This window comes from Bubalus bubalis, chromosome 22, assembly GCF_019923935.1.
Source record: "Bubalus bubalis isolate 160015118507 breed Murrah chromosome 22, NDDB_SH_1, whole genome shotgun sequence".
In the NCBI taxonomy this organism is placed as follows: Eukaryota; Metazoa; Chordata; class Mammalia; order Artiodactyla; family Bovidae; genus Bubalus; species Bubalus bubalis.
Window position 1 is genome coordinate 20,694,598 of NC_059178.1, and position 10,332 is coordinate 20,704,929.

A 10,332-nucleotide genomic window follows, 5' to 3' on the forward strand; every position below is an offset into this window, starting at 1 on the left:
CTAAACGAACCTTTGTCAACAAAGTGATGTCTCTGTTTTTTAATATGCTGTCTAGGTTGGTTATAACTTTCCTTCTAAGGAGTAAGTGTCTTAATTTCATGGCTGCAATCACCATCTGCAGTGATTTTGGAGCCTAGAAAAATAAAGTCAGCCACTGTTTCCACTGTTTCCCCATATATTTCCCATGAAGTGATGGGACCGGATGCCATGATATTAGTTCTCTGAATGTTGAGCTTTAAGCCAACTTTTTCACTCTCCTTTTTCAGCTTCAGCATCAGTCCTTTTAATGAATATTCAGGACTGATTTCCTTTAGGATGGCCTAGTTGAATCTCCTTGCTGTCCAAGGGACTCTCAAGAGTCTTCTCTGACACCACAGTTCAAAAGCATCAATTCTTTGGCACTCAGCTTTCTGAAGAATAGATTTTTTTTTCCTTTTAACAATGGAAAGCATCCATGAGTGACATGTGACACCTTGTGCAGAGAATCTCTCAAAAGGCCACCACTCAGACAGACACTAAGCAGCCTGCTGTCTTTCTGGAAGTGGGACTGCTTATGGCCAGCCAGGCTTGTAGTGTAGTCAGGGTTAAGGTCTATCTGAACAGCTACAATACCCAACACCTACTGCTAAATCCAATACAAGCCCAACTGCACTTGCTCAGGGAACTGAGTCCACAGACTGTGTTAAAAGATATTATGGGCTTGCAGGGTGAACATACTGTTCATTGTTTCAGTCTTTCTGAGAGAAACTACTTCCTGAGGCATCAGTGGTCTACTGTTACATGATAAATCTTCTCAAAAATGAGTACTTTCACACAGCAGTTGGTCCTTGGGCTGGTGATTGGGATGACTTAGCTTGACATTCCTGCTCTCGCTTCGAGTCATACACGTGGCTGTAATCATCTGCCAGTTCCACTTGGCCTTCCTCATGTGTACTGGCTGTTGGCTGGTCTCAACTGACATAGAGGTTGTTAGCTCAGGCTTCTTTACCTGGAGGACTGTGGGCTCTGAAAGTGGGGTGGGGGGAGGGAGACAAAGAGGAAAGGGAGGGAGTCAGACATAACATTCATGTGCAGGAGGGAGTCTTCATTTCAGGGATTTTGGAAACTTGAGACTTAAGAGATTTAGAAGTCCTTTCTCCATGTTCTTTTTTTTTTTTTTTAATTTATTTATTTGTGGTGTCAGGTCTTAGTTGCTATATGTGGGCTCTTAACTGTGAACTCAATGGTTGCAGCTTGCAGGCTTAGCTGCCCTATAGCATGTGGAATCCTAGTTCCCTGACCAGGGATCGAACCCATGTCTGCTGCATTGGAAAGCAGATTCTTAACCACCAGACCACCACAGAAGTCCTTTTTCCATATTATATTGGCCAAAGTGAGTCACAAGCCAGCCCAGTTCCAAGAGTGGGGAAATGAATTTCTTGGGAGACAGGAGTGGCCAAGCTCCATGGCAAAAGGATGTGCATACAGAGATAAGAAGGATTACTGTAATTATCTTTGTCAACAACTTGTCACTCTACTCTTATGGCTAAAAATGAAGGTATTGTCACTGGCAAAGTCCATGAACAATTCTTGAGGAATAAAAATAGAATATGGGCAATAAAATAAAGTCTAACCTTCTTTCCCTTTTCCTTTGTGCTTAATCTAATTTCACTTGCTCACAGGGAATCATGGGCCTCACACCCAGTACTTCAGACCAAAGTTTATAGTACAAAATGGCTGCACCAACACCTCAACTTGGTAGAGTGTGTGCAGAAGTGCTGTTCCTGGCACTTCAATTCAAGATGTGCAGAGATGCTGTGCATGACACTTGGATCTGGAGCACGAGCAACACAGCTGTGCCCAACCCGCAAAACCCCACTCTTCTCTTCACTTAAAAGAATCCTAAAAAGCAGCCTTGCCTATAGCCTTTTGGAGAGCATATACTCTAAAGCAGGGGTGCCTATCCCCCAGGGCCATGGACAGGTACTGGTCCATGGCCTGTTAGGAACTGAGCTACACAGCAGGAGGTACATGGCAGGTGAGCAAGCAACGCTTCATCTGTTATTAACAGTTGCTCCCCATCGCTTGCATTACTGCCTGAGCTCTGCCTCTTGCTCAACAAACTCAATAAATGGAATGTGCTCAAATCATCCCACAACCATCCCTCCTACCCAATACAGTCCATGGAAAAATTGTCTTCCATGAAGCCAGTCCCTGGTGCCAAAAAGGTTGGGGACTTCTGCTTTAGAGCACGAGCTCCCACCTTTCCATTCTTTGATCAAAGAATAAAGCTTTCTTTTGCTTCTGAATCAAGCTTGTCTCATTTTATTGGCTCAAACAACCCAGGGCAGGAAGACTCTTACTGAGGACTGATGCAAAGCGGTTAATAATGAACTCTGGTGACCCACATAGAACAGGTCATGGCCTTTTTGCCTGCACCTGTCGCCTAGGCTACAGGCTTGGCCCAGGTGGCTTTGGGAGGCTCCTGCAAGGATGACTGAGTCTAATCTGAGTACACTCTGACAGGTAGAATGGTGGTGTCCTCTGACTGAATTCAGAGCAACTCTGCCCAGCAACCTCATACCCACGTGTGGTATGCACCCAGCATAACCCCATAGTCATCTGGACTGTGCCCCTCTGAGGGGGTCATACTGTGGCATCATTGGGGATCGGAGACTGAAACTCATGTGTGTCTGTCTGCTGCCTCTGGTTGGCCCCCACAGTGCTGGACGCCTGGGGACAGTGGGGGCTTGTGGATGAGACGGAACCCCAGCAGTCCTGCCTGTGGTCTCGCCCGTAGTGCTGTCCTCTTGACCTCTGTACATGGTGTAGAGGCTGCACCAGCTTTTTGTTGTCCTTGCCAACCTCCGGGGTCAACTGTAGCATTCTCCATCATTACTTCCAGTTTAGTGAAAGAGCAAGGGCAGCCCTGTGAGTCAAGAGGTGAAACCAGGAAAAAGCCCAGGTAATGAGCATGCATGACAGAAGAGAATGAGGACACTCAATCCAAGTTCAGGAAAAAGCATCAAGGACACCTGAGTGTGAAAGGGTTCCAAGGTAGGCATGCGACCAGTGACCTGACCTTGTCCGGTCAGCATGAGTTTCTCTGAAGTGGGCTGGAGAGACCTGTGAGCGGCTCTCAAGAGGAAAACAATAAAAAGGCCTGTAGGAAAGACCACCTACTGGCTATTTTCCTCCAGTGTCAACCGGTGAGCATGGCAATCTGGACTAACTGTCTGGAGACGTTTTAACCATGGTGAGTAACCTCAGCCCCCAATAAGGGATAGAAAGCCAAGGAAACCAGGACCTAATCAGTGTGCCATAAGTACACATAAGTAAACAGAAAGAGAGAATGTCCTCATGATCCCTCCAAAGGGGTAGAAATGGCAGATCTCAACTACTACCCTTGACAGCAAATGATCCAAAGAGATGAAGAATGACAGAGCCAGGAGGCACTGTCCAGCACTCCAGGCTGGCACTCTAAATGACCCCTTAAGGAGCCCTGGCTGACATTTGATATGGAGCAAAAACACTGTCGAATTCTTAGTTGACACCAATGTCATTTTTTTGGCTCTGAACACCAGATCAGGCGAACAGTCATAAGAACTGTAAAATTACGGGGTTTTCAGGGAAGTCCTAAGAAAGGGAATTATAGAGCCACTACGTACATCATGAGAAACGCTGGGCTGGAAGAAGCACAAGCTGGAATCAAGATTGCCTGGAGAAATATCAATAACCTCAGATATGCAGATGACACCACCCTTATGGCACAAAGTGAAGAGGAACTCAAAAGTCTCTTGATGAAAGTGCAAGAGGAGAGTGAAAAAGTTGGCTTAAAGCTCAACATTCAGAAAACTAAGATCATGGCATCTGGTCCCGTCACTTCATGGGAAATAGATGGGGAAACAGTGGAAAGAGTGTCAGACTTTATTTTTGGGGGCTCCAAAATCACTGCAAGATGGTGACTGCAGCCATGAAATTAAAAGATGCTTACTCCTTGGAAGGAAAGTTATGATCAACCTAGATAGCATATTCAAAGGCAGAGACATTACTTTGCCAACAAAGGTCTGTCTAGTCAAGGCTATGGTTTTTCCAGTGGTCATGTATGGATGTGAAAGTTGGACTGTGAAGAAAGCTGAGCGCTGAAGAATTGATGCTTTTGAACTGTGGTGTTGGAGAAGACTCTTGAGAGTCCGTTGGACTGCAAGGAGATCCAACCAGTCCATTCTAAAGGAGATCAGTCCTGGGATTTCTTTGGAAGGAATGATGCTAAAGCTGAAGCTCCAATACTTTGGCCACCTCATGCGAAGAGTTGACTCACTGGAAAAGACTCTGATGCTGGGAGGGATTGGGGGCAGGAGGAGAAGGGGACGACAGAGGATGAGATGGCTGGATGGTATCACCGACTCGATGGACGTGAGTTTGAGTGAACTCCGGGAATTGGTGATGGACAGGGAGGCCTGGCGTGCTGTGATTCATGGGGTTGCAAAGAGTCGGACATGACTGAGCGACTGAACTGAACTGAACTGACCACTAGGATGGGAACTGGATGAACACATGTGCATCCATTCCTTCCTGTGCGTCCCTGAACGCCCTCTACCCCTACTAGGAAGATACCTTACATAAATTGGGGGGTTACCCTCCACCTAATGGGAGACAAACTGGAGACTGTTGTCTCTTTAGATAAGGGGCTGGAGATGATAATGTTAATGACTGATGACAAACTTCCCCAAACAGAGCAAGTCCATCTCCCTGGAGTGAATCCTGAGATCTGGGCCCTGGCACAGGTAGGATCAGTTAAAGGAGCTGGTCTTGCAATAGTTCATCTAAAACCTGGACATACACAGCCCAACAGAAAACAGTACTCTCTCTGCCAGGAGAGATGCCTGGCAGAAATGCCCTGTTGAGCATTTCCCCTGTGATACAGACCCTAAATGACCAGAGCCTTATTTATTAGACCAGGCCAATCAGCTTGTAACACCCCATTCTTCCCATAAGGAAACCCAATGGGGAATACTGGATAGTTCTGGACATCAGGGCAGTCAGTGAAGCCACAGAGTATACACCTACATGATCCCTAATCCCTACACATTGCTGGACACTCTGTCACCCAGCAGGACCTAATATTCTGCTCCAAACTCCCGAGACATGACCTGGGGTAACAGACCCCTGGACCACTCTTGTGACCCTCTGATCCAAAGCTTCTCTTCTGAGAAACGACCTAAGTGTGGCCAGGGAGACAGGCCCCACAGCAAGCATTGGATCAGGGTCAAAGGCCTAGAGACCTGCATTTTCAGGAAAAATGTGACATGTGAGCATTATTCTCTTGTCCATATACGGGCCAGGGACCTTAAACTGTCTGGGTTCCTTTGTCCCCCAAAAGTTACACAAATGGGGGTCGTCCAGGGATGAGTATGCTCAAGGCCGAGGCCTGTGGGCAACCAAACAGACCTGAAGAGAAGTTCCCCTCTTCCACCCAATGTTACCGGACACTCTTTCTCGGCAGGAAGCACTCACCGAAAAGGACTCAGGCCCTGAGCGCCCTCTCCCATCCACACAGTGAGGAGGAGACACAGGGCAGAGAAGGGGTTTGTCACCAGCAAAGCCCATTTATAATTCCCAGAGAATAAAAATAGAACCTAGGTGATAAAAAAAAAAAAAAAAAAGGATAGTCTGACCTTGTTTTCTCTGCGCTGAGTCTAGTTCACTCGTTCCCAGGGCACCCGGTGCAAAGGCCTCCCTGCAGCTCTTCCAACAGGATACCTGGTGCAAAATGGTGGCGACGACGGCAAAAGCTCCCAACACTCTGTTCAAGATGGCAGGGGCAAGCCGTCTGCAGAGACGTTGCAACCAGCGCCTTGATCTGGTGCAGAAGCAGCAACTGCGCCTGCGCCTGCGCTGTCCCCAGGATCCCGCGGGAACTCAGCCCCCTCTCGGCCACGGGATCCTTATAAGCAGCCCCGCCCCAGACCTTACTTGTGGAAACTCCTATTGGCGTGAGCTGCTGGATGCAGGAGGACCCTTGCTGGGAAAGGCCTCATGAAGGCAGGTAGCGGTTGGACCCCACATCCCCGCTCTGACAGTATGCCCTGAAGATCTGCCTGCATCCATTCTGCAGCAGCTCTTGTGATAGAAACAACCCGAGCGTCTGCTAATAGGAAGCTGCTACACCCACGTTAGGACGCTGAGCATCCGTAGGAGGAATTGGGAACTTCTTGCTTTTTGTTGCAATATCTCTAGGCTGTAGTGCTGACTGACAGAAGTCAAAGTCTTAAGAACATACACGGTGTCACCAAAATCTTAGTGCCACTGCCCGATTTCCCCCCCTGAGGACTGCGGAGTCTGCAGTTAGAGACTCCGAGGGACTTCACTCCGGGGAGCCTGTGTAATAGATTTCCTTCTCCCTTTAGCAAGCCTCCTCTGACTCAAAGCTGAGGACAAAAATACTATCAGTATGACGAAAGAATTTCACTGGTGTGCTTTTGAAGGCACATTTTTTTTTTATCTGCAAAAACAAAACCCAAGGTCAAGGTTGTTTTGAACTCAGTCGGGTGACCACTGGCTCTCTGACCAGGAGAAGGCGTCTGATGAATTCTTGGAGGATTCTTGAACATACTTGTTTCTGGGTCCAGAGAAAAAAAGATGCCAAGTTGTCAGAATAGAAGAGGCTCCGAGTGGACACACGAGTGCAGGTGGCCAAGATGACTCAGTTTTCTGGGCTGGAAGCTTGTCCCGCACAGGGAGAAAGATGTCCTTGACTCTGAAAACCTGGGTCGTAAAACTACCTCCATTTATAAGTTTAAAATTTTTACTTCTGTTTCTATCTTGTTCCAAAAAAGATTTAAGGTGGCTTAAATTAAAAGACGCTTACTCCTTGGAAGGAAAGTTATGACCAACCTAGACAGCATATTCAAAAGCAGAGACATTACTTTGCCAACAAAGGTTCGTCTAGTCAAGGCTATGGTTTTTCCTGTGGTTGTGTATGGATGTGAGAGTTGGACTGTGAAGAAGGTTGAGCGCCGAAGAATTGATGCTTTTGAACTGTGGTGTTGGAGAAGACTCTTGAGAGTCCCTTGGACTGCAAGGAGATCCAACCAGTCCATTCTGAAGGAGATCAGCCCTGGGATTTCTTTGGAGGGAATGATGCTGAAGCTGAAACTCCAGCACTTTGGCCACCTCATGCGAAGAGTTGACTCATTAGAAAAGACTCTGATGCTGGGAGGGATTGGGGGCAGGAGGAGAAGGGGACGACAGAGGATGAGATGGCTGGATGGCATCACTGACTCGATGGACGTGAGTCTGGGTGAACTCCGGGAATTGGTGATGGACAGGGAGGCCTGGCGTGCTGTGATTCATGGGGTTGCAAAGAGTCGGACACAACTGAGCGACTGAACTGAACTGAACTGATAGAGACACAAGGGCTTCCTAGGTGGTGCTAGTGATAAAGAGCCTGCCTGCCAATGCAGGAGACATAAGAGAAAGGCTTTGATCCCTGGGTGGGGAATATCCCCTGGAGGAGGACATGGCAACCCGCTGCAGTATTCTTGCCTGGAAAATCCCATGGACAGAGTAGCCTAGCGGGCCCAGTCCACAGAGTCAACAAAGAATCTGACACGACTGAAGCGACTGAGCATGTATGCATGCATAAATTCACCTGCACAAAGGTAAACAAAGACACCCTCTGGACTGGAGTCCATTTTACACACCAAATCAGTGCTTTGTCCACCACCCTACTCTGCCCTAGACATCCTGTCTGTGGATGCTCAAGGCACAGGAGATTTGGTTCCAGGAGATGGGGCAGTGAGAGAACAGAAGTGACCAAGTTCAGAAGATTCTCCTGTGAATCTTCCTATGAAACAGAAACAGATTCAGACATGGTGAACGGACTGGTGGTTGCCAAGGGGGTGAAGGAGGGATGGAGTGGGAAGTTGGGGCTAGCAGATGTAAGCTTTTATATATAGGATGGATAACAAGGCCCTACTGTGTATCACAGAAGACTATTCAGTATCCTATAATAAACTCTATGGAGAAGGCAATGGCACCCCACTCCAGTACTCTTGCCTGGAAAATCCCATGGACAGAGGAGCCTGGTAGGCTGCAGACCATGGGGTCTCGAAGAGTCAGACACGACTGAGCGACTTCACTTTCACTTTTCCCTTTCATGCATTGGAGAAGGAAATGGCAACCCACTCCAGTGTTCTTGCTTGGAGAATCCCAGAGACGGGGGAGCCTTTTGGGCCGCCATCTATGGGGTCCCACAGAGTCGGACACGACTGAAGCGACTTCGCAGCAGCAGCAGCAGCAATAAACTCTAATGGAAAAGAATATTTTAAAAAGAATTCTCATACAGCAGAAATTAACAATATTGTAAGTCAACTAGGCATCCATGCTAGGTTGCTTCAGTTGTGTCCTGCTCTTTGCCACCCCATGGACTGTAGTCTGGCAGGTTCCTCTGTCCATGGGATTCTCCAGGCAAGAATACTGGAGTGGGTTGTCATTTCCTCCTCCAGGGGATCTTCCCGACCCAGGGATGGAAACCACGTCTCTTACATCTGGATTGGCAGGTGGGTTCTTTATCACTAGTGCCACCTGGGAAGTCAAGTCAACTATATACTTCAATTAAAAAAAACCTGATAAAAGTATTAAAAAAAATCCTCCTGTATTAGAAGAGACTGAAGAATGAGCCCAGGAGTGGAGGAGCTTAACAACATTGCAGAACCCCACGTGGGGGCAGAACCTCAGGGGAACAGCCTGCTCAGTCCTCTAGAGGGGTTCTGCATGGGTCTGAGTGTCGCAGCCTCAGCAAGCTTGTCGTGGGCTGGCTCCTCATAGAAGTGTTGACCTCATCAATGCTTTAAGGACCATAAGAGCTTAGATGAGAGAACAGAAGGTCCTCCCTGAAACCTCAGCTGTAGGTTGAGGCCCACTAGTAGGTCAGGAAATCAACTTAGTGAGTCTTTGACCAGTGATTTTTCATTAAGTGGAATAGAAAATTTAAAAAATTTAAAAGTGCTGTTTCAGGATTGCTTTTTTAGTAACAGATCAGTATGTTTCATATGTCTGTACAGGGTAGTGATGCAAATATATTTCATATTCTGGGTCATGGTCAAAAAGCTTGAGAAGCACTAAATAAGGCTACACTACTGTGAGGGAATAAGGCTGCCTTTTATATCAGCTTCTTCTGATTCTGAAATAATGCCTTTTCAAATAAACTACACTGCCTACTCCACCTTTTAAAAATTCAGAAAACTTATTGGAAGTCATATGAAACTCATGATAAGGCTGCCTACCCAGCCCCCACAACCCCCCTCCCCCCCAAAAAAAAGCAGGCCTGAAAATGTTTTGTAATATTGGCTAATTCACATGAAAAGTCAAGTAACAAGAGCATGTGGGTAAAACAGTCTGTAAACTATTTGGCAAAATAAAAACTTAAGGTGGTCAAACAAAGACTGTTGCGGGGTTTTTCCCTCAGATGTCTCAGATCCAAAAAGTCACCCCACTGCCACAACGGGCCAATTAAGACTGGTCTAATCAGCTGCTGGTAGTCTCTTTCTGGAAGTTTCCATGGATGAAAGAGTCACGGTTTGTCTTCTCCTGCTGTCCTCTGCCCTGGTCCTCCTCCGCTACCCCATTCCCTTCTCATAGAAGCCCATATCAGAGCTCCTTCCATTTTCTCTGAGCATCTATCTGAACATAGCCTTATCAATTTGTCAGGTTTCTCTCTTGTAGGAGAAAAAAGCTAAGGGTCAAATTCATGGCGCATCAGCATGCATTTATGTATTCATCTCAGGCCTCATCTCATATCCTTATCCGTTTTTATTTTTTAACCTCCTGCTTCAATGTTATGCCTTCCTGTTACAGCCTTTCTGTCTCCTCTCCGTGTGTGTGTGTGTATGTGTGCATGCTAAGTTGCTTCATCCGTGTTCAACTCTTTGCAACCCCATGGACCATAGCCCACCAGGCTCCTCATGGGATTCTCCAGGCAAGAATACTGGAGCGGGTTGTCACGCCCTCCTCCAGGGGATCTTCCTGACCCAGGGATCAAACCTGTGTCTCCTGCATTGCAGGCAGATTCTTTACAGTTGAGCCACCGGGAAAGCCCAGGAGAGTTTATAAAGTGAGTGTTTTCTACTCTAATTCTTTCTTTTCTTTGTAGGAACTTTGTGATCTCAATCATTCATGACCCCATCTCAATATTCCTGTAAAATTCTACTGATGTTTTGTTCCATTATGTTCTTTTGATACCTTGTGTTCATCTCTGTTGATATAATTATCATTTGTGTTAAAATGGTCTATTTTCCTATATCTTCTTGACTAGCTTTGGATCTTCCTTAGGAATTATATCTTTTTCAT

General features: G+C 46.8%; 1 long non-coding RNA gene across 1 annotated transcript; it reads right to left on the reverse strand.

Moving 5' to 3' along the window:
* Window positions 1-432: 432 nt before the first annotated feature.
* Window positions 433-6,842, reverse strand: LOC123465285. Its single transcript, XR_006640465.1, has 2 exons — window positions 5,658-6,842; window positions 433-1,005 (listed from the first exon to the last, which is right to left on the reverse strand). It is a non-coding gene; the product is annotated as an uncharacterized LOC123465285 (long non-coding RNA).
* Between the last annotated feature and the right edge of the window lie 3,490 nt (window positions 6,843-10,332).